We start from the raw sequence: 25,455 nt of genomic DNA, 5'->3' as shown, positions 1-25,455 counted from the left end.
GTGGCTCCTTATTCTAAAATCATGCCCTCCAGCTCTAGTCGCCCCCACCAGTGGAAGCATCCTCTCTGCATCCACCTAGTCAAGCCCCCTCATAATCTTATACGTTTTGATAAGATCACCTCTCAACCTTTCCTCATAAGTCAACCCCCTCATCCCTGGAATCAACCTAGTGAACCTTCTGTGCACTTGCGCTGGGGTTAGGGGGTGCACTTGCGCTGGGGTAAGGAGGGGCTTCGGCTGCGGGAGGGATGTGCCCTTTCTAACTTCTGAAGTCCAAATGCATCATATTACAATGTGCAAAGTTAGGCTGAGCGGTTCCATTTACATATTCCAGAGAAACTTCAGGGTGTGGCTTATCCTCCAAGGGGATCAATCAGCAATAGGTCATGTGATAATGAAGAGCCAATCAGACAAACAGCTGCAATTCAGTTAGTACAAATAAACGCATCCTTCTTTTTTTTGTCTACCTAGGACTGTGACGTTGTCAAGCCATCACTCTATTATTCCTGCTGCTACCATCTATTTAAAAAATTAATTCTCAGGATGTTGGCGTTGCTGCCATTTATTGCACATCCATACATGCCCCAAGGTGGTGGTGATGGTGGGCCGCCTTCCTGAAACGCTGCAGTCCATGTGGCTAAGGTGGTCTCAGTGCGGATTGGTAGGGAATTCCAGGATTTTGACCCAGCGACGATGAAGGAAAGTCGATATATATACAAGTTAGCATGGTGTGAGACGTGGAGGGGGGGAGCCTCAGAAGTGATGGTGTTCCCATAGTGTCGTGGTTTGATACAACCAGGTAGCTTCTAAAGCACTTCAGAGGATGGTTAAGAATCGGTGCGGGATTGGAGTCATATATAGATCAGACCTGCAACGACAGCAGGTGTCCTTCCTAAATGGACATTAGTGAACGAGTTAAGTTTTTACGACAAACCAACGCTTCATGTTCAATTTTCTACTGATGCCAGCTTTTAAAAAAAAACTGAATTCAAATTCTCAAACCGATATGGTGGGATCTGAACTAGCATTCACTTGATTATTCCAGGCCTCTGAATTACTAGTCCAGTAATTTGACCAATACATACTGTACTAGAATACCCTCTGAGCATATTTCATTAACACAGAAAATAGTCTAGGAGACTTGCAAATGAAACAGGATCTTCTGACGTGATGAGAAACATGGGCGACGTGAATGCTTGGGTGAATTCACGAGGTTCAACTTTACAAGCCTCCTGAACTGCTGCAAAGATATTCAGAAAAATCCGCAGTCTGTGCTCCAGCTGTCAATCGCATTCAAACACACAAAGCATTCTGTGCCTAGAATCACCTGAAGAGTGGAAGATCACACCTTTTCCAGGCCAGATATCCCTTCGGCCAGCCGGCTCGGCCTATGACACTCTTGGTCCCTTCAGCCAGCCGGCCTGACCCAGCCTCGCACTCCAGGTCCTTTCGGCCAGAGGGCCCGGCCCAGCCTCTCACGCCGGGTCTCTTCAACCAGCCGGCCCGGTCCAATGATGAGCTGTACTGCCCTTGGTCACTCGCGGTGAACACTAACTTTTAAACAACTTGATTTACATTTTTGACTTTATCAACTTTTAATCAACTCAATCTATTCATTTAACCTTCAATCAACCTGTGTAACTTTATTTTTACATTTGGAAATACTTTTAAACTCAAACTTTTAAAACAACTTGGAAACCTTTGGGGAAATTTTTAACCTTGCAAGAAACTCGTCTTCATGTAATCTTCTTCGCCGTCAAAATGGAACTGGTTGACTGCCTCAAAGATTCCTCCTGCGGAGTTAACGAACGCCTCATGACTCTTCGCCTTACCCTATCCCGGAACCAATGCGCCACAGTCATCAGTGCGTACGCCCCAACACTCGATGCAACGACCCTCGATGCAACGAATGAGGCTAAAGAGGGTTTTTATTCCAACCTCAGGACATCCCTGTCCCACGTCCCCATGAGTGACAAACTGATCCTCCTAGGTGACTTTAATGCCAGGGTCGGCAAAGACACAGCCCTCTGGGGAGACGTGATTGGCAGAGAGGGGATAGGGAAAGCCAACTCCAGCGGTACCCTACTCCTGACAAAATGTCTAGAACATGAACTTCTCACCAACACCCTGTTCCGCCAGACGGACAAATACAAGGCATTGTGGCAACAGCCTCGCTCCAAACACTAGCACCTGCTCGACTATGTCATCGGCCGAGCCAGGGATCGCAAGGATGCGCGCACCACCCATGCCATGACAGGAGCTGATGACTGCTAGACGGACCATCGCCTAATCTGATCCATCATCTATATTAAAATAGCCCCAAAGCAGAGGGGACAGCAGAAGCAGTGCTGCAAAAAAGTTAATACCAGGGCACTTAAAGACCCAGCTAAGAGAGCTCTTTCCAGCCAGCGCCTCACAGCTAATCTGGTGTGCCTTGATGACCCCGAAATGCTGAATGCACACAGCGCTTGGTCTGCCCTCCAGGCCTCCATAACCAGTCCCGATGAAGAGACACTTGGTTACTCAACCAGAAAACACCAGGACTGGTTTGATGAAAATGATCAGGAGATCCAAGAACTAATAGGTCGCAAGCGCAGAGCATTTTTGAGCCTCAAGCAACAACCCAATTCGGGAGCTGCAAAGCAACATTATAGACGGCTCAAGGCTGAGGGCCAACAAAAAGCCCGGGACCTAAAGAACAGGTGGTAGATGGAGAAAGCACAGGAGATACAACAACTGGGATATGCGAGGATTCTTCACTGCAGTCAAGGCCAAACTCCCAAGGCCCCACCCCACTCCTGGCCAAGAACGGGGAAACACTCATCAAGGACACTGAGGCTGTCAGGGCCCGCTGGAAGGAGCACTTTAAAGATCTCCTCAATCGAAACTCTGCCTTTTGTTGTAAGACTGTCTTGCGCTTTTTCGTTTCGTTGCTTTAAACGTCAAATTACACGCACGCACTCAGTTGTAGCAAAGGTTGGATCGGGTCTTTTATTCAGACATTCATACTAAAACTCTTTGCTTGCAAAGGCAGCTCTCCAAGAAGTGACACACCTTTCGAGATTCCAGTGTCACTGATGTGTGTGAGTGAGAGTGACAATGACAAAAGCCAGTTCCATCTCTTTATACCTAAAAAGCCTTTGAACTCTTATTTCTTTGCATTTAGACAATCATGGCTAACTGCTTTCTGAATCGTTTAACATACAGATGATATCAAATAATAACAAGGTACACTCAAATACAGACAGACACACTGACCAGCTATTTAAAGTCAAGTCTCACTGCCAGAAATCGACTGCCACCATGAAGTACTGTAAACATACAGGTGATCAGAACGTCACATTTGAATGGCTAGGTGGCTCCGATCGTCTAGCAGCCTCTTTCCATCCAATCTTGAATCTTCCAACTTTTAACCCTTTCGATATTTCCAGCCTGCAGCCAAAGCAAAGCGTTCAGAAATGCAGGCTTGTGCTCCCACATTCCCGCACTTCTCTTTGCCTCGCTGCAGGCCTCATCTGGGTAACATTTTCCAAAGTTGTGTGAACGTCCTCACTTTCCGCAGCGTGATGGTTAATGTCCACAATTGCTTGATTCAAACTCTGTAGCTGTTGAAATCTTGTACTCTATTTCCGCATTTCCTTCTTCCAAACAGCAGCACGATTAGGGTCAAAGCAGAGTTGCTGCTCAGGATGCCATTTTAAAGTCTGGTGGTCTGTGATCACCATATCCATTTTCACTTAATAGTCAACTTTCAATTTTTGATATTTTTGATTGAATCCCATGCTGTTTACTTTCAGAAATGTAAACTCGCAATCGGTGTCTTCGACCAAGTCTGTTGCCCTCTGCAGTTTTTAACAATTTCCTCTGCTTTGTGGGAGAAGTGTAACAACATAGAATAAAGGATGACGGAACTGCTGAAGAGTCAGTCGAGAGACCCAGTCCTTCTCTCAGTTCATCCTTCAGAACTGATTCTCTCTCGGCAGTTGCAACGATCCAACTTCTATTTCACATCCTTTAAGATCATGTTTATAACTTTCACATTTGAGCTTTTCACTGAACATCTCATCAGTTTTGAGACAGCCCATTCTTGCAGAAACTTTAAATGCTTCTGAGCAAGCTTCTCCCACTGTTTTCATCTCTGACTGTTCAGTAACTGCTCCTCGTGCATCTGGGATGTTGGGGTATTGTCTCTGAAGAGGGGAATCCCCTTCCTCCAGGAGCACCTCAACCTTCATTTGTTCGGCAGACCCTGTGTCCATTTCCCACTGCCCTTCCACACATGCCTCGATAAGGGTATGGCCACCCCTATCCTGAAATAAGGGGCCAAAAGAAACGACATGTGTGGTTGAGGAGCGTCTTCCCTATAGGAACCCTCCCTCACCTGCGGAATCTACCTCTGACCTCATCAACTGAACCGAGGTATCATTCCTGTCTGTGACTCTAGCTTCTCTTTCCTGATTCTTCAACTTTTCTTTTAACTTTTCTAATTCTTTAGCCAATCTATCCCTGTCCTCTATCAACTGACGGTTTGGGATCCAGGCACCACCTGGTCCTGCTCCTCTCATACGACTTATCCTGGGATTTATCCACTCAGGCCCTTCTGCCTTCCATCGCTGTAACCCCGGTCTCACTTCCATGACTGAAATTCCTGCAGCTCTCTGATACAAGCTTTCTACCCTTGCCAACCATTTATTAAAACTATCATCCCTGTCACAGGCATCTACTTCCAGAACTACTGAAGGGGTTAGGAGAGTCAAAATGATCTATGTGTATCATTCCCATAATGGCCGATATCAATCCAATTACTTCCCAAACTTTTACACAACTGGAATATACATTCCCCCGCTTCCCTGGGTCCTTCCTGTTGTGTATTGCTTGGGTACATTAAATGTATATATAAGTACAATGGTGCACCACAGAGGGCGCTGTGGTGAGAGACCTGAAAGAATCTGCTCGAGGCAGTATAAAAGGCTGACCACCACACCTGGAGGCCACTCTGGAGCTGTTCAATAAAGGACTAAGGTCACAGCAGTTAGATCAACACCAGACCATGTGGAGTCAGTGATTTGTGTGCTACATACATGACATTGGTGACGAGGAAGCAGACGAACTTCACGCAACCATGGCTACTCTGGGCTCGCGAAAGGATTTTACGGTGGGCAATGATTGGGAGGCCTTTACGGAAAGGCTCGAGTACTAGTTCACAGCAAACGACCTGACGGGAAGCACGGACACAATGAGAGAGAAGCGTAAGGCGATATTGCTTTCCAGTTGTGGCGATGAGGTTTACTGTCTCGTCAGGGATTTGCTGGCACTCGCGAGCGCCAGAGACAAGTCATATGAGCAGCTGGTCGCACTCATTCGTGACCAGTTGAAACCGAAGGAGAGCATCTTCACGGCCAGATACAAATTTTACCATCACTGCAGACCCGAGGGCCAGGATGTCACCAAATATGTTGCGGACCTCAGGAGACTCGCGGCGCCGTGTGATTTTAGGGCACACCTTGACGAGGTGCTGCAGGACGTTTTCGTCATGGGGGATTGGCCATGAGGGCCCCCTTCACAAGCTGCTAGCCACGGAACCCACAGTCACCCTGACAAAGGCCATCACCATCAGCTGGGCATATATGACCTCAACATGCAGCACCAAGCAAATGATCCACACAGTCTCGAACCCGGCAGGCACGGTCCACAAGATAGCACCCACCATGGACAAAACTGCAGAACGTGGCTCTGCCCGGGGCAGAGAGCATGGACCTCGGGGTCCTGGAACTCTGAGTCCACTGAGGGGGGCTAATCAAGCAGCACCATGCTGGCACTGCGGAGGAAGCCATGGGGGCTCACCGGTGCAGGTTTGCGGAGTACACGTGCAATACCTGCCACCTGAAAGGCCACCTTCAGCGTATGTGTAAAAGAAATTGGACTCAGCGTGTGGCTTTGGCGATGGGGGATGATCCACTGTTCAACGAGGAGCTGGCAGAAGATGAGGTGTTGGGACTGTATACGTGCACCGATGATTCGCCCCCAGTGATAATGGAAGTAAGAATTGACGGAGTCCCAGTGAGTATGGCAGTGGATACAGGATGATGAGTCAGAGAATTTTTGAGAAACTGTGGGACAACCCGGCTGCACGACCCAAGCTGGTCTTGGTCACGCCGAAGCTGCGTACCCACACCAAGGAACTGATACTTGTTCTCGGCAGAGCGGATGTGCAGGTAACTCACGGTGGCGAGACGCACGGTTTACCCTTATGGGTCATTGCAGGCGACGGGCCAACGCTCCTCGGCAGAAGATGGATGGGAAAGGTCCGTGGGAGCTGGGAAGACTTCTTTGCTCCTCAACAGACTGCTGTTCCCCGGGTTCCCAAAGAGCAGCGCCAACCGAGCTTTAGCTGCAGCCTAAATCCACACACAGGCGACAGCAGCCCAGAACTCCTGACCCCAAGCAATCCTGCAGCCTCCGCCTCCACAGATGAGCAGACCCTGGAAGAACAGGTTTGTAGGTCAGCCTCCACAGACGAGCAGACCCTGGAAGAATAAAGTTGCAGGTTCGGGCTGACGGGGTGCCACGGGCGACAAGCGGGAGGCCCATCGCGGGCCGGCGGATCCGGGGGGCTCACGCAGTGGAACATTCGGGCGGCGGCAGCGGCTGCGATGCCAGCGGCCACAGGAGAGGCGGCTGCGGCAGGCGTGACTCGGGGGAACGCGAGCCAGAGCGGCGGATATGGCAGCAGGCGCGGAGTGACTCACAGGGACTGTGACTGATCGAGTCCAGACCGACTTCTGCAAGATGGGCCGTTTTTTTTTCTCTTTTTCCCCTTCCCTGCTTCCTTGTCCCCTCTTTTCTTCGCCAGCGAGCTCAAGATGGCAGTGAGCCTCGTGGCAACGGAGCCCTGCAGACAAAGGCCAGCAGAACACCCAAGATGGCGGCGCCTCGTGGGAAGTCACAAGATGGCGTCTTAAAAGGGAAATGCTCCCAGAAGTCTTAAAAGGGCCTTACACCATTGGCGGTCCCCACGTAAAGACTTTTGTAAGGCAAGAGCTAGTCTAAATGTGCTATGTGAATGTAGGATGATGGATTTATGATAAGAATTAATATTTCAATGCTGAATGGTCACTGTGCTTGAAATCATGGACATGAATCACGGGAAGAGTTGATACCACGAGGTTCAAGAAAGAGAGACATGGATCCGTGACTAACATTACCAATGGGCTAATGCGATGTTCGATTTAGGGGATTCAAGCAACGGCTTTTTGAACTAGGGTGGGGTGGGGGGGGGGGGAAAAAGAGTGAGATGTTGTGTATTGCTCGGGTACATTAAATGTATGGTGATAAGTATAATGGTGCACCACAGAGGGCGCTGTGGTGGGAGACCTGAAAGTACCTGCACGAGGCAGTATAAAAGGCTGCCCACCACACCTGGAGGCCACTCTGGAGCTGTTCAGTAAAGGACTAAGGTCACAGCAGTTAGATCAACACCAGACCGTGTGGAGTCAGTGATTTGTGTGCTACATACACGACACTTCCCCTGTAATAATGCAACCGGCTTTAGTAACTGTGGCCCTGAGTGAGCACCAAAGATTGCAACTATGATTCGACTTAGCAGAGCCCTGGATGTTGTTTCAAAACCTACTATCTTTCCCCGGTGATTCTCTAAAGCTCGCAAAATCATGTGAACCCTCGGTTTCTCTGATATGTTCCCCAATTGCCACCATCCCAGAATATTACACCACCACTGGGCAAACCTAAAATCCTGAAGCGGTGCAGGCCCCACTTCACTAAGGATAGCTCTCATGTCCTGTAACTTTACCCCTCCTCGCTCACAGCAGGAATCCCCAAAACCACTTGAGGTAGTGTTCCCTTCACGAGCTCCATAGGGAGTAAAGGAATCATGATCCTGCTCTCGCCTTGTCCGCTTGAGCGTGCTTCCCCCACTCTCCGCATTACCAGAAGGCCGTGTGTAATGTTGCAGGGTGTTAAGCTCCTGAGGAACCAAAGAGGCATCTAAATGCTCCGCCTCCATACCCAACATATGTAATGTCCTTACTCAATGGCACAAAACCCACACGAGGCACATGCTATGGACAAGGTCACTATGACCTGAACCTTTATTCACAGGACCAAGTGATGACCCTGCGTGGGACCTCCCTTTATATACCTAGATGACCAGGTAAGGAGTGTCTCCCACAAGTTCACCCCCTGTGGTCAAGGTGTGCATTGCTTAGGTATATACAGTATTGCAGTGATGTTACATAGAGGTTACATACATGACATCACCTCCCCCCCCCCCCCCCCCCCAAAGTATTATTGGGATCATAGGTTAAGTCTTTCAGGTGTCTACGCTCCCTCATGGAGCACCGCAGTTAGGACTCTGGTTGTTGAGCCTTGGCGCGAGTATCTGTCACCTGTGGTGATTCCAGCCTGTATAGGCTGACCACCGGGACTGTGCATGCTGCTGAATGTTCTTGTTGTTCGTTCACTGGCGGTGGTGTGAGCACCATCTCATGATCTTCCTCGGGTTCCTCAGTGGCTATGCTGAATCTTTTTTTTTTTTTTACTTGGTCCAGATGCTTACGGCATATCTGCCCATTGTTAAGTTTAACCACGATGACCCTGTTCCCCTCTGTCTATTACAGTACCCTCAAGCCATTTGGGCCCCACGCTGTGATTGAGGACAAATACGGGGTCATTTATTTCTATACATCTCCCCCTTGAATTTCAGTCATGGTACTCGTTTTGGGACTGGCGCTTGCCCTCAACTATGTCAGTCAGGACTGGGTGAATGAGGGACAACTGAGTTTTGAGTGTTCGTTTCATAAGTAGCTCAGTGGGCGGGACCCCCGTGAGCAAGTGCGGTCGGGACCTATAGGCCAGTAGGAGGCTCGATAGGCGGCATTGAAGGGAGAGTCCTTGAATCCTGAGCATGCCTTGTTTAATGATTTGGACCGCACGTTCCGCCTGGCCATTGGATGGTGCTGTCCTGACATGGTTGATGCCATTGCCAGACATGAACTCCCGGAATTCGTAGCTCATGAAACATGGGCCAATATCACGAACAAGGATGTCCGGCAAGCCGTGGGTTGCAAAGACCGCACGTAGACTCTCCACAGTGGTGGATGTCGTGCACGAATTCAAAATGATGCACGCGATCCATTTCGAGTACACATCTACCACAATGAGAAACATTCTTCCCATGAATGGGTCCGCGTAGTGTACATGAATACGTGACCATGGCCTGGTGGACCAGGGCCACGGGCTGAGCAGGGCCTCCCTGGGGGCATTACCTAGCTGGGCACACGTCATGCACCTGCGAACACAGCGTTCCAGGTCTGAATCAATTCCCGGCCACCAAACATGTGACCGGGCAATGGCCTTCATCAGAACAATGCCTGGATGCTCGCTGTGGAGTTCCCTGATGAATGCCTCCCTGCCCCTCTGGGGCATGACTACCCGGCTGCCCCATAGTAGGCAGTCAGCTTGGATGGAGAGCTCATCCATCCGCCTGTGAAACGGTCTGACCTCCTCAGGGCATGCTTGTGCGTGGGCGCCCAATCCTCAGTCAGGACACATTTCTTAATCAGAGATAGGAGGGGGTCCCTGTTTGTCCAGATTTTGATCTGGTGGGCTGTGATGAGGGAGCCTGCGCTATCAAAGGCATCAACGGCCATGACCATCTCAGCGCTTTGTTCCGCTGCCCCCTCGGTGATGGCCAGTGGAAGCCTGCTGAGCATGTCAGCGCAATTTTCGGTGCCAGGCCGGTGCCGGATGGAGTAATCATAAGCAGCCAGCGTGCGAGCCCATCGCTGTATGCGGGCTGACGCATTGGAATTGACAGCCTTGCTGTCTGACAACAGGGATGTTAACGGTTTGTGGTCAGTTTCTAATTCGAACCTCCTGCCAAAAAGGTGCTGATGCATTTTTCTTTACACCATAGACACGAGAATGCCTCCTTGTCAACCATCCCATCTTCGTCGCCAATGTAATGTCCTTACTCAATGGCACAAAACTCACACGAGGCACATTCTATGGACAAGGTCACTATGACCTGAACCTTTATTCACAGGACCAAGAAGTGATGACCCTGTGTGGGATCTCCCTTTATATACCTGGATGACCAGGTAAGGAGCGTCTCCCACACGTTCACCCCCTGTGGTCAAGGTGTGCATTGCTTAAGTATATACAGTATTGCAGTGGTGTTACATAGAGGTTACATACAGGACAACATAGAAACATAGAAAATAGGTGCAGGAGTAGGCCATTCGGCCCTTCGAGCCTGCAGCACTCCTAACATTGCTACGCGAACCACACGGGTTCGAAGCTCCGAAGTCAGAGAAGACAAAGGAGCTGCGGAAGGGAACAGTGGGCATTCTCCCTGTCCCTTAATCACCTTTTCAATGCTCAGACCTGAGGAATCCTCCGAATACCACCCGGTTTTAGCAATTGCTGCCTCCGCTGGGCAACCTAATACCACCATCTGCTGCAGCTTACATATTCCTTTCTCGAGGTCTTGATTACGGTTCTGTTCATCAGCAAGATGCTGATCCAGCGTCAGAACAGTCCTGACTGCCCCGAATGCTTGAAATCTCCAGTTCTCTATTTCTTACCTAGCTGCTGTTAACTGCTCTGAGAGTTCTGAAACTTCTCTATCTCTAGCCTCAGCCTCTTCTAACTTTTGAACCCCAAGCATTAGATATTGCAACACGAACGCTTTTCTCTTTCTATCACTTTTTAACCCAACCATTTTAATCTTTTTTTTTTAAACTGGACACTCCACTAAGGACTGCCGTGTCTCTCTCCATCCTCCTGTCATTGTTTCCTGCTTTATCCCATAAGGTCACCCTTTTGACTCAATCCACTCATTAAGAAATGACCAGACCTCATCTGGAATATTCCCTAATCCTCCCATTACTAACTAAAGATCCCTTTACGTCACGACAACGAAGAGAATGCTCACCCCTCAAACTGGTGTGTGGGAAATACTTCTTCAAACAACTCAGCCAGTGAACTTTTGAAAATCACGTCGGGGACACCAATATGTTGTAAGGCTATCTTTCTCTTTTTCGTTTCGTCGTTTTGAACATCGAATTACACATACACACACTCCGCTGTAGCAAAGACAGGATCAGGACTTTTATTCAGACATTCATACTAAACAAACTCTCTGCTTGCAAAGGCAGCTCTCCAAGAAGTGACACACCTTTCGAGATTCCAGTGTCACTGGTATCCGTGTGTGTGACAAAAGCCAGATAGGAGGTGGGTGGGGTGGCTTGACCCATCCACCTCCACGGAGGTGTGTGGGGGGCCTGACCCATCCACCTCCATGGCACGAACCTGGTATTGCAGTACTTCCAGGAACGGTGCAGTGGCTCTAGGCCTTTTGGCTAAGAGCACTGGCGCAGAGTGATCCTTGATGTGTGCAAGGTGACCTCTGGCGTTTGTGATTTGACAAAGAATTGGAAAGATTGGCAACGAATAAAAAAAAAAGCCAGATAGGAGGTGGGTGGGGGGCTTGACCCATCCACCTCCATGGCACGAACCTGGTATTGCAGTACTTCCAGGAACGGTGCTTGGGCTCTAGGCCTTTTGGCTAAGAGCATTGGCGCAGAGTGATCCTTGACAGGTGCAAGGTGACCTCTGGCGTTTGTGATCTGACAAAGAATTGGAAAGATTGGCAACAAATTTTTTTAAAAAGCCAGTTCCATCATCGCTTCTCGGCCTTTTGGCTAAGATCATGCGTAACTGACCTGACAGGGGAGTAACCATGACCAGAAAGTGGTTCTCCCTGGATCAGGAAGGTGGTTCTCCTATGCTTTTTGGAAATAGGAGGTGGGTGGGGGGCTTGACCCATCCACCTCCATGGCACGAACCTGGTATTGCAGTACTTCCAGGAACGGTGCTTTGGCTCTAGGCCTTTTGGCTAAGAGCATTGGCGCAGAGTGATCCTTCAATGGGCCCAAGGTGACCTTTGGCGTTTGTGATCTGACAAAGAATTGGAAAGATTGGCAACGAATAAAACATTTTAAAAAAAAGCCAGTTCCATCTCTTTATACCTAAAAAACCTTTGAACTCTTATTTCTTTGCATTTAGACAATCATGGCTAACTGCTTTCTGAATCGTTTAACATACAGATGATGTCATCAAATACAGACAATGTCATGAATTACTATTCACATAGTAACAAGGTACACTCAAATAAAGAGTGACCAGCTACTCGTTATCCCAGTCAAGCATCACTGTCACAAATCGAGGTACCACCATGAGGTACTGTAAACATACAGGTGATCAGAAGGTCACATTTGAATGGCTAGGTGGCTCCGATTGTCGAGCAGCCTCTTTCCATCCAATCTTGAATCTTCCAACTTTTAACCCTTTCGATTTTTGCAGTCCGCAGCCACAGCAAAGCGTTCAGCAAAGCGTTCAGCAAAGCGTTCAGCAAAGCGTTCAGCAAAGCGTTCACCTTTGACCAGCGTGTTCTCAACTCCATCCCGCAGCATGGGACCCGCCACCACCTCGGTGAAACCCAACACCGCACAAGGTAGGCAAAGCCATAAAACAGCTCAAGAACAACAAGGCTACGGGTGCAGATGGAATTCCTGCTGAGGCGCTAAAGTATGGCGGATACGTAATCTCATCTTTCTCATTTGGAGGGAGGAGAGCATGCCGGGAGATCTCAGAGATGCAGTGATCGAGACCACCTTTAAAAAGGGGAACGTCGGATTGCGGCAACTACAGAGGAATCTCCCCATCAGCCACTGGGAAGGTTGTCGCTAGAGTCCTCCTCAACTGTCTTCTCCCTGTGGCTGAGGAGCTCCTCCCGGAATCACAGTGCGGATTTCGTCCCCTAAAGGGCACAACGGTCATGATCTTTGCAGCGCAACAGCTGCAGGAAAAATACAGGGAACAGCGCCAGCCCTTATATATGGCCTTTTGCGATCTTACAAAGGCCCTTGACACCGTCAACCATAAGGGCTCATGGAGCGGCCTCCTCAGTTTTGGATGCCCCCAAAAGTTTGTCAACATCCTTCGCCTGCTCCACGACGACATGCAGGCCGTGATTCTTACCAGTGGATCCATTACAGACCCAATCCACGTCCGGACCAGGGTCAAACAAGGCTGCGTCATTGCTCCAACCCTCTTCTCAATCTTCCTCACTGCCATGCTCCACCTCACAGTCAACAAGCTCCCCGCTGGAGTGGAACTAAACTAAACCACAGAACCAGTGGGAAGCTGTTTAACATACGCCGCCTCCAGGCCAGGTCCAAGATTACCCCAACCTCTGTCGTGAGCTACAGTACGCAGACGACGCCTGCGTCTACGCACATTCTGAGACTGAACTCCAGGATATAGTCAAATTAGTCACCAAGGCATATGAAAGCATGGGCCTTACACTTAATATCCATAAGACAAAGGTGCTACGCCAACCTGTCCTTGCCGCACAGCACTGCTACCCAGTCAGCAAGATTCATGGCGCGGCCCTCAACAACGTGGACCACTTCCCATACCTCGGGAGCCTCTTATCAACAAAGGCAGACATTGATGCGGAGATTCAACATCGCCTCCAGTGCAGCCTTCGGCCGCCTGAGAAGTGTGATTGAAGACTAGGCTCTCAAATCTACCAAGCTCATGGTCTACAGGATGGAGTAATACCCGCCCTCCTGAATGGATCAGAGGCATGGATGATCTACAGAAGACGCCTCAAGTCGCTGGAGATATACCAATGACGATGTCTCCGCAAGATCCTGCAAATCCCCTGGGAGGACAGACACACAAGCATCAGTGTCCTTGCCCAGGCTAACATCCCCAGAATCACTAAGGAAGACACGAATAACCTCCCGAAAATACTCGGGGACCGAGGGTCTAGCGAGAAGGAGGAACTGAAGGAAATCCTTATTAGTCAGGAAATTGTGTTCGGGAAATTGATGGGATTGAAGGCCGATAAATCCCCAGGGCCTGATAGTCTGCATCCCAGAGTACTTAAGGAAGTGGCCCTAGAAATAGTGCACGCATTGGTCGTCATTTTCGAACATTCTATAGACTCTGGATCAGTTCCTATGGATTGGAGGGTAGCTAATGTAACCCCACTTTTTAAAAAAAGGAGGGAGAGAGAAAACAGGGAATTATAGACCGGTTAGCCTGACATCAGTAGTGGGGAAAATGTTAGAATCAATTATCAAAGATGTAATAGCAGCGCATTTGGAAAGCAGTGACAGGATCGGTCCAAGTCAGCATGGATTTATGAAAGGGAAATCATGCTTGACAAATCTAGAGAACTTTTTGAGGATGTAACTAGTACAGTGGACAAGAGAGAACCAGTGGATGTGGTGTATTTGGACTTTCAAAAGGCTTTTGACAAGATCCCACACGAGATTAGTGCGCAAAATTAAAGCACATGGTATTGGGGGTAATGTATTGACGTGGATAGAGAACTGGTTGACAGACAGGAAGCAGAGAATCGGGATAAACGGGTCCTTTTCAGAATGGCAGGCAGTGACTAGTGGGGTACTGCAGGGTTCAGTGCTGGGACCCCAGCTATTTACAATATACATTAATGATTTAGACGAAGGAATTGAATGTAATATCTCCAAGTTGCAGATGACACTAAGCTGGGTGGCAGTGTGAGCTGTGAGGAGGATGCTAGGAGGCTGCAGGATGATTTGGACAGGTTAGTGAGTGGGCAGATGCTGTATAATGTCAGTAAATGTGAGGTTATCCACTTTGGTGGCAAAAACAGGAAGGCAGATTATCTGAATGGTGACAGATTAGGAAAAGGGGAGATGCAATGAGACCTGGGTGTCATGGTATATCAGTCATTGAAAGTTGGCATGCAGGTACAGCAGGCAGTGAAGGCGGCAAATGGCATGTTGTTCCTTCATAGAGATTTGAGTATAGGAGCAGGGAGGTTTTACTGCAGTTGTACAGGGCCTTGGTGAGGCCACATCTTGAATATTGTGTACAGTTTTGGTCTCCTAATCTGAGGAAGGACATTCTTGCTATTGAGGAAGTGCAGCGAAGGTTCACCAGACTGATTCCCGGGATGGCAGGACTGACATGTGAAGAAAGACTGGATCGACTAGGCTTATATTCATTGGAATTTAGAAGAATGAGAGGGGATCTCATAGAAACATATAAAATTCTGACCAGATTGGACAGGTTAGATGCAGGAAGAATGTTCCCGATGTTGGGGAAGTCCAGAACCAGGGGTACGGTCTAAGGATAAGAGGTAAGTCATTCAGGACCGAGATGAGGAGAAACTTCTTCACTCAGAGAATTGTGAACCTGTAGAATTCTCTATCGCAGAAAGTTGTTGATGCCAGTTCATCAGATATATTCAAAAGGGAGTTAGATGTGGCCCTTACGGCTAAAGGGATCAAAGGGTATGGAGAGAAAGCAGGAATGGGATACTAAAGTTGCATGATCAGCCATGATCTTATTGAATGGTGGTGCAGGCTTGAAGGGCCGAATGGCCTGCTCCTGCACCTATTTTCTATGTTTCTATGTTTGAAGCACTGACTACACTCGATCAGCTTCGCTGGGCAGGCCACATAATTTGCATGCCAGACACATGGCTCCCTGAGCAATTGCTCTATGTGGAGCTCCTTCACGGCAAACGAGCCAAAGGTGGGCAGCGGAAACGTTACAAGGACACCCTCAAAGCCTCCCTGATAAAGTGCGACATCACCACCGACACCTAGGAATCCCTGGCCGAAGACCGCCCTAGGTGGAGAAAGTGCATCCGGGAGGGCGTTGAGCTGCTCGAATCTCAATGCCGCGAGCGTGAAGAGGTCAGGCGCAGGCAGTGGAAGGAGTGTGCGGCAAATCAGTCCCAGCCCCTCTGCCCCTGACGAATGTCTGTCCCACCTGTGACAAGGTCTGTGGCTCTCGTATTGGACTGTTCAGCCAAAGAGCTCAGTTTGGGAGTGGAAGCAAGTCTTCCTCGATTCCGAAGGACTGCCTATGATGACGACTATTGTGTATGGAGAAAGAGTCAGACTGAGCACTGTGAGCTCAAAGTAAAGTGTGACCATAGTCTTTTATTGCAGGTCTCCAGAGTGCCTCTCTAACCTGTGAAGCCTCCTTAAATACCTGTGCTCCCAAGTGATTATGGGATCCCTTGGGACTCCAGGGAATGATCCCTCTGGTGACTGTACAGAGTAAATACAAGTCCACATATATAACGACGACTTATGACTACTTTGACTTGCACTTAGAGCCAAGATTCTGCATCCTAGCTAATTGGCAGATTAGGAGCTTGTCCTGATCCCATCACCAATTTATCTCCAGGCCTTCATCTTTGAAATGAGACGAGGTAGGTCAGTTTCCATCTCAATTCTGGTTCAACTTCACATATTGGTTACACCGCTGACAGAGACTAGGACTTTTTCTTCAAGCTACAGCTAGCTGCATCAAATTTTTACATCATATTGTCTATCTAAAATCATAGAGCAAAACTAAACACAAACTTTCCTTAGTTGATGCCAGAAAAAAAAACCATTCCTGCTTAAATTGGAAACCGAACTGGTCATGGCCAATTGCTAGAAAGATGAAAGAGGTCACATGATTACTGCTGGCCAACAAGCCAGCTCAAATAACACTAACATTTGCAACAGTCACATCAGCCAATGAGATTGCTAGAAAAGTCATGATTATCAATTGACCAATAAGATGATTCAATCATAACATGTAATCAGAATGGACATGCCATTACCATCTAATGAGATTGCTGGAAAATAACACTAGCCCAGTGATTACTTGCCTCAAAATAGACATTGAAAAAAAATGATCTGGGTTTGCAGTGATTATTACAACCCTTTTTTGAACATACGACAACCCAAAAGCACTCAAATTGGCCAACAGCTACCACACAGAAAATGAAAGTTACTACAAACATATTGTGGAAAGCAATTTCAAAGCCAGTGATCTCTTCTTGTGATTCAGATGATTGTTACAAGTCCCTTTAGTTTTTAATGGCATCATCTGAACCCCTCAATTTAGATTGCACCATTATAATAATGACAAGTGCTCTTTTATTTTTCCTTCCAATCAGCTTCTGGCAACTCTTTCTGTAACTAGTTACTGTTCCCCTGAAACAGATCTTTAGCCAAAACCAAACCATTGTCTCCCTTTAAAAGCTGCTGCCTCACCCGTTACCACCTCCTCCCCCTGCCAATCATGCCACTGCCTTTTTTTTTAAATAGGTAGGAGGACCTATTAAAATGAAGAGGAAGCCCATCTTTGTAATGTTAGGCCTTTGTCACTGAGGGCACAGGTTTGAACACACCTCAGGCGAGTGCAGGTTCAATTTTGCCATCACTACAAAAATCAGGGTTTGTGTGTCAGTCTCATTCAGAGACTGGAAGCATAGGTCAGTGGCACACTGTGGATGCTTGTCTGATGCATTATGGAAGAAGAGAAAAGGGAGCTTTAATCTACATTTATATACAATCTCAATGGCATTCATTCACAAAATACTCTGCTGCATGTCTGGCTTATTCAGTAATCTTTGTACTATTGAATCATAAGCAATTATCATCAGAATGGAGATGCAGACTTGATCAGTTCTCCCCTCACCTCCACAAAATAAGAGTTCTAGTATGGGTTAGTGAAAATTCAATTAAAATGAAACTAACCGGATATAAATGCGACGTTCTAATTGCAGTGGTTAAGCTTTAGTTATTAGAGATACATGAATCAGCGGGTCCACAAATCAAAAACAGGCCTTGCACTGGAACTATGGATGTATTTGCAAGCTGCCAATATAACCACAACCCAATTTACAATCCTGATGTGAAGAAGTTGGTTGGCATCATGGAGTGAATCATGCGTTATTGTGGTTTCAAACATTCCACACAGCCAACTCCATATAAATGCAGAGGCAACAGAAGTTGGTCTTTTTGCCTCCTATTCAATGTCAGAAAGAAATTCAGGAAAAAATTCTCAGCAGAGTTATCTTCAAAATCTATGCTAACACTGTAGTGCCGGACTGTTAAAACAGCAGCTTCAACTGAATGACAGAGATCTCATCGCAGCATTGAAAGGAAGGAAAGGAAAGGAAAAATAATTCAAACACTTCAATTCAAACAACTGAATTACAATTGAAGTGCAGTCACTACATTAAGTAGTGAAACGTGACAGTCAAACTGCGCACAGAAAGCCCCCACAAACAAGATAGATGACCAGATAATTTATTTTATTGATGTTGGTTGGAGGGTAAATGTTCCGACACAGCAAGCGAGCCCCAGGTGGGCAGAGGAAATGCTTCTTAAAAAAATACATTCCCACCGACACCTGTGAATCCCTGGCCCAAGACTGCCCAAAGTGGAGGAAAAGCATCCGGGAAGGCGCTGAGCACTGAGTTTCTTCGCCAAGAGCAGACAACGGAAGGAGCGCGCAGCAAACCAGGCCCCCCCCACCCACCCGTTCCTTCAACCACCGTCTGCCCCACCTGTGACAGGGACTGTAGACGCATTGGACTCCTCAGTCACCTGAGAACTCATTTTTAGTGTCGAAGCAAGTCATCCTCGACGCCGAGGGACTGCCTCTGATGTTGGCCAGGAGACCAGAGGAACTGTCCTTCTCTTCTGCAAATGGTGCAGTGAGATCTTTCAGGTCCCGGAGAGGGCGGACAGGGTCTCTGCTTATCATCTGAAAGATGGCACCTCTGACAGTGCAGCACTCACTCAGTTCTGAACTGGAGTGTCAGCTTAGATTATGTGTTTCATTTTTCCCAGAATGGCACTTCAACCCGTGACAATTGTCTTTTAAAAATTAAAATCGCTCCTTCACAACTACAATGTTCTGGGCTTTTTATGGTTGCCACAGTGGCCAAAATAAACTCAAGCATAAAATGCTGATTGTAAAACAGGATGGCACCCACCAAGGGTTTAATACACACAATCGTTGATTGGCCTAATGGTGAAACAGTAAAGCATTCGTCAAGAGAGTGTAAAAACAGATAGGAACGAGCATAAGAGCCATCAATTGAAAATGCAACTCATATTAAACTGGGTCTCAGTCTGGGTATTGGTGGGTTTTTTTAAATATAAGAAAAGCAGCCATAAATGTCTTTAAATAAGCAGGCACCACCTACCATATCCACACAGCAACACAAAATAAATCAAAATGCTGTGCCAAAGGAAGCTGTTCCTTAAAAGTTAAATCTGATACTGCTTGGGACGTGCGTGCAGACATCAGCAGAACAGTTCACAGTGAAGTGAACAGACTCAAAATGGCGGAGAAGATAATACTCCAGCATGGTTTGTTTTATTGGGGGAGTATTTATTTTCTCCTCGCTTAATGTAGGTGGCCTGGAAGGGGGGGGGGGGGGGTTAATGGGGGAAAATATCTAAAGACAGAAGGAAACATTTCTACCATTATTTACGAATTTATTTTATTTTCATGAACTCTTCCGTTTGTGGTTCAAGTGATTTTGCTTTTACTCCCCAGAAGTACCTCGTGCAAAATGCCAAAAGCATTCATCATGGGTCCAAGTTTAAACTTCTAACTTTTGAAACTGTAACCATTACAGTAACATCAACATAAATCTGGCAGAGAACCAAAGGAAATTAAATTTTGATTAAAAACATGGCCATCTGTATTCATATTTCTTTTACAGCTGTGTCTTTAATCAACTACTCTGTATTTTACAATTAAAGTACAAGTTTGTGTGTCAATGAATTAATCGGAGGTCTGCCCAAACACATTTTGCAAACCTGTTTATAGCCAGGAGAAAAATTTCCATTTTATGAGGAGCTGGTTTCTAACTTGAGTCCCAGAGGTGAAATGACAGTGTGCTTATCTGCTGCAACACCCAGTTCAAGAATCTATAAAGCCTTCCTTTAAACCAGAAAGGTTTATACTGATATTATTATATAATACATATATTTTTTTTAAAGAATGTTTGCAATTTTCACTGACCCAATGTACAAATTGTGTCAATATTATGAACTGCATGCTTTTTGGGATCAATTTATGCAGTATTCAATGAGGCAAAAATGCCAGGAAATATACTTTATTCATTCAACTACTCCATGTGGCAGCAAGTTCCACATTCTCACCACTCTCTGGGTAAAGAAGTTTTCCCTGAATTGCCTATTGGATTTATTAGCGATTATCTTATATTTATGGCTCCAAGTTTTGATTGCCCCCACGTGGAAACATCTTTAGTTAATTCCTCTGCCCCAGGAACTCTCAGAAAGTTGGTTAATATAAAATGCGTGGTCAAGCCCATTAAGGGCAAGAAAGCTCTGATTCTCATCCAATGTTCCTTCTCCTTTATTCTGGCTTGGAACACCCACGATGACTGAATTGCCCAGATATTCCAATTGGCTGTGTTAGAATAACAAATGAAAAAATCTGAGTGAATAAGTAAAACTTAAATTTTTATAACATGGGATTTTGAGATTGTGAAAATCATAAATCAGCGGCCTTGATATTATTACATAAAGTTAACGGCACAGTAACAGGCCATTCGGCCCAACTGGTCTATGCCGGGGTTTATGCTCCACACGAACCTCCTCCCACTCCTCTTCATCTAACCCCATCAGCCTAACTTTCTATTCCCTTTTCCCTCATGTGATTATCTGGCTTCCCTTTAAATGCATCCACGCTATTCGCCTCAACTACTCTCCATGGTATTAAGTTGCACATTCTAACTACTTTCTGGTAAAGATTCGCCTCCCGTATTCCCTGTTAGATTTATTAGTGACTGTCTTGTATTTATGATCCCTAGTTTTGGTCTACCCCATAAGTGGAGCATAAGAACATAAGAATTAGGAACAGGAGTAGGCCATCTAGCCCCTCGAGCCTGCTCCGCCATTCAACAAGATCACGGCGGATCTGGCCGTGGACTCAGCTCCACTTACCCGCCAGCTCCCCATAACCTTAATTCCCTTATTGCTTAAAAATCTATCTGTGACTTGAATACATTCAATGAGCTAGCCTCAATTGCTTCCTTGGGCAGAGAATTCCACAGATTCACAACCCTCTGGGAGAAGAATTTCCTTCTCAACTTGGTTTTAAATTGTCTCCCCCGTATTTTGAGGCTGTGCCCCCTAGTTCTAGTCTCCCCTACCAGTGGAAACAACCTCTCTGCCTCTATCTTGTCTATCCCTTTCATTATTTTAAATGTTTCTATAAGATCACCCCTCATCCTTCTGAACTCCAACGAGTAAAGACCCAGTCTTCTCAATCTATCATCATAAGGTAACCCCCTCATCTCCGGAATCAGCCTAGTGAATCGTCTCTGTACCCCCTCTAAAGCCAGTATATCCTTCCTTAAGTAAGGTGACCAAAACTGCACGCAGTACTCCAGGTGTGGCCTCACCAATACTCTGTACAGTTGCAGAAGGACCTCCCTGCTTTTGTACTCCATCCCTCTCGCAATGAAGGCCAACATTCCATTCACCTTCCTGATTACCTGCTGCACCTGAAAACTAACTTTTTGGGATTCATGCACAAGGACCCCCAGGTCCCTCTGCACCGCAGCATGTTGTAATTTCTCCCCATTCAAATAATATTCCCTTTTACTGTTCCCCCCCCCCCAAGGTGGATGACCTCACACTTTCTGACATTGTATTCCATCTGCCAAACCTTAGCCCATTCGCTTAACCTATCTAAATCTCTTTGCAGCCCTTCTGTGTCCTCTACACAACCTGCTTTCCCACTAATCTTTGTGTCATCTGCAAATTTTGTTACACTACACTCTGTCCCCTCTTCCAGGTCATCTATGTATATTGTAAACAGTTGTGGTCCCAGCACCGATCCGTGTGGCACACCACTAACCACCAATTTCCAACCCGAAAAGGACCCATTTATCCCAACTCTCTGCTTTCTGTTAGCCAGCCAATTCTCTATCCGTGCTAATTCATTTTCACTGACTCCGCGTACCTTTATCTTCTGCAGTAACCTTTTGTGTGGCACCTTATCGAATGCCTATTGAAAATCTAAATACACCACATCCATCGGTACACCTCCATGTGGAATTCTCTCCCACAGAAAGTTGTTGAGGCCAGTTCGTTAGATATATTCAAAAGGGAGTTAGATGTGACCTTTACGGCTAAAGGGATCAGGGGGTATGGAGAGAAAGCAGGAAAGGGGTACTGAAGTGCATGATCAGCCATGACCTTATTGAATGGTGGTGCAAGGTTGAAGGGCCGAATGCTCTACTCCTGCACCTATTTTCTATGTTTCTAAGTCTACCCCATTAAATACTTTCATAATATCTCTATCAAGTCACCCTTCAGCCTTCTGTTTTCTAGAGAAAAGAGCCCTGGCTGTTCAATATTTCCCGATAGGTATAACCTCTCAGTTCTGGCATCATCCTTCTCCAGTGCCTGTATATCCATTATATAATATGGAGAAATGTGCACAATGCACCAATTGCTGTCTAACTATGGTTTTGTACAAGTTTAACATATCTCTGCTTTTCAATTCTATCCCTCTAGAAGTGAATCCTAGTGGTGTTTTTTTATTTTTACGACCTTGTTAACTTGTGTTGCTACTTTTAATGATGAGGATCTGTACCCCTAAATCCCTTTGCTCCTCTACCCTATTTAGAGTTTTATTTTCCAAGGACTGTGGTCTAATTCTTCCCACCAAAATGCACTGCATCACACTTATCTATACTGAAATTAATTTGGCAATTACATGTCCATTTTGCAAGTTTATTAAGGTCGTCTTGAATTTTGTCGCAGTTTTTCTCAGTGTGCAATTTTAAAACTAAGTGCTGTCCGACACCCCTGAACAACAACTAACCAAAGTCAAACATTTTCTTCAATTATCATGTCTCTGTCATATCCAATGCTGTTTCCTGATCAACATTAGCTGTAAGGGTGCCACTGCTCAATTACTTAATCACTTGCTGAGTTTTCAATTTGTCAGCTAATGCCCATGTCTCATTAACATCAAAGATCAATATACTGAACTCGCACAATCTAATTTTCAAAGAGCAAAATAACATCAGCCGCAGAAGCAGGCTCAGCTTTTATACAATATTTATGTTGCCTGTTTTACGATTAGATAGATGAGAATGGAACCAGGCGAGTGCAGTCCTACCCAGCTGGTCAACAGTGGAGAGGCGTTGGGAGAACTAAAGTGCTGACCACCCACCCACCTTCCTTTTCTGGCTCCCATTGTTATCTCTCCTCAGGTACTCCTCTCCTTCAAATCTGACGTCATCACCCCCCAAAAAAACAACCCTTGATCCCTCCGACCTTGTAAACTACAAACCCATCTCTAACTACACTTTCCTCTCCAAAGTCCTTGAACGTGTTGTCGCCTACCAAATCCGTGCCCATCTTTCCCAGAACTCTATATTTGAATCCCTCAAATCCAGTTTCTGCCCGTCACAGTACCAAAACAGTTCTCCAAGTCACAAATGACATCCTTTGTGAGCATGACAAAGATAAACTAGTCCTCCTCGACCTGTCTGCAGCCTTCGACACGGTTGACCACTCCATTCCCCTCCAATGCCTCTCCGCCATCGTCCAGCTGGGTGGGACTGCACACACCTGGTTCCATTCTCATCTATCTCTTAGCCAGAAAATCGCTTGTGATGGCTTCTCTTCCTGCTCCCATATTATTACCTTTGGTGTCCCCTTGGAATCTATCCTTGCACCCCCCCACCCTCCTATTTCTCATCTTCATGCTGTACCTCGGTGACATCATCCGAAAACACAGCGTCAGTTTCCACATGTACTTGACAACATCCAGCTCTACCTCACCACCACTTCTCTCGACCCCTCTAAATTTTCAGACTGCTTGTCCGACATCCAGTACTGGATGAATAGAAATTTTCTCCAATTAAATATTGGGAAGACTGAAACCATTGTCTTCGGTCCTCACCACAAACTCCGTTCTCTATCCACCAATTCCAACCCTCTCCCTAGCATCTATGAGGTTGAACCAGACTGCTTGCAATCTTGGCGTCATATGTCATCCTGAAATGAGCTTCTGACAACGTATCCGAACCATAACTGAGACTGCCTATTTCCATATCTAGAACACTGCCCGTTTCTGCCACCCGCCTCAACTCATCTGCTGCTGAAACCCCCCCCCATCCATGCCTTTGTTACCTCTAGATTTGATTATTCCAACGCATTCCTGGCTGGCTTCCCACGTTCTACCCTACATAAACTTGAGGTCATCCAAAACTCGGCTGCACGTGTCCTAACTCGCATCAAGTCCCATTCACCCATCACCCCTGTGCTTGCTGATCTACATTGGCTCCCAGTTAAGCAAAGCCTTTATTTTAAAATTCCCATCCTGTTTTTCAAATCCCTCCATGGCCTAACCCCTCCCTATCTCTAATTTCCTCCAACCCCACCAACTCCCACCCCAGAATTATCTACCCACTTCAGCATCCCTGATTTTAATTGCTCAACTACTGGCAGCCATGTCTTCAGCTGCCCAGGCCCTAAGTTCTGGAACTCCCTCCCTGAGCTGCTCCGCCCTCTATCCTCCTTTAAGACATTCCTTATCAAGCTTTTGGTCACCTGCCCGAACAACTCTTTATGTGGCTCGGTATCAAATGTTGTGTCTTATAGCACTTTTGAATCGTCTTGGGATGTTTTACGATGTTAAAGATGCTATCTAAATACAAGTTGTTGATATCATTAATAAGGTCACCCTGCAGAAATGGAGTCAATCTGTTTAAAATTATACTGAACCATAGGACACAGAATATAAAATTACAATGATAATACTTGGCACAGCAGAAGGGGTATAACTATATTAATAGTTTACATACATGCTTGCAAAATATAAAATTAAAAGTCTGACTAAAATCAAATACGTTTTTGGAGTCCCCAACGCTAGTAATGGAAAATGGGGTTCGCAAATTTATACTCAAATGCCCATCTTAAAGTTTTAAGTACAAGGAAATGATCTGCAGAACATCCATCAAATAGATAGTTCAATTAAATAAAGCCATCTGACAGCAGACATTAGTGTACATTAAAAGCTCTGCAATATAATCAATATAAATCACAGAAAGCCAAGCAACAGCCACCACCGAGGCTGGATTCATGCTGATCCAAAATGAACGGTAACCAATAAAACCCGTAGGCAATTTACTTGCCAAATTCACAAGGTTTCTCCTCATCTCCCATCTAGAGGGGAGATGAGCAGAATTTTTTTCACTCCATTGTCAGGATCTGGAGCGCTCTACCCAAAAAAGCTGATCCCTTAAATAATTTTATGGAACAGGTACTTGAGGCGAGGAACTTTCAAGGTTGCAGACAAAAAGCATGGGTGTGGGGCTAAGCACAACTGCTCTTTCAAAGAGACAGCACAATGGCCTCCTTCTGTGCTGTAACTTTCTATGATTCTAAGATGGCTTGAGAAAATAAAATAAACCATTCATGAACCTCTGTGGTTTCCAACATAAATAAAAGGTAATGGAAGCAGCCACTGAACAAAAATATGAACTACACCAGTGGTTCCACTGGACATAATTTC

At 46.4% G+C, this 25,455-nt stretch overlaps 1 protein-coding gene and 1 pseudogene across 2 annotated transcripts in view; one reads left to right on the top strand and one right to left on the bottom strand.

The window, feature by feature from the left end:
* Positions 1-25,455, bottom strand: part of rnf13 (ring finger protein 13) — a 301,732-nt gene that overhangs the window by 57,859 nt on the left and 218,418 nt on the right. The window lies entirely within an intron of this gene.
* On the top strand, positions 11,704-11,904 carry LOC139266338 (U2 spliceosomal RNA; annotated as a pseudogene).

Source organism: Pristiophorus japonicus, chromosome 6, assembly GCF_044704955.1.
Source record: "Pristiophorus japonicus isolate sPriJap1 chromosome 6, sPriJap1.hap1, whole genome shotgun sequence".
In the NCBI taxonomy this organism is placed as follows: domain Eukaryota; kingdom Metazoa; phylum Chordata; class Chondrichthyes; family Pristiophoridae; genus Pristiophorus; species Pristiophorus japonicus.
This window is presented reverse-complemented; position numbering and strand designations above follow the sequence as displayed.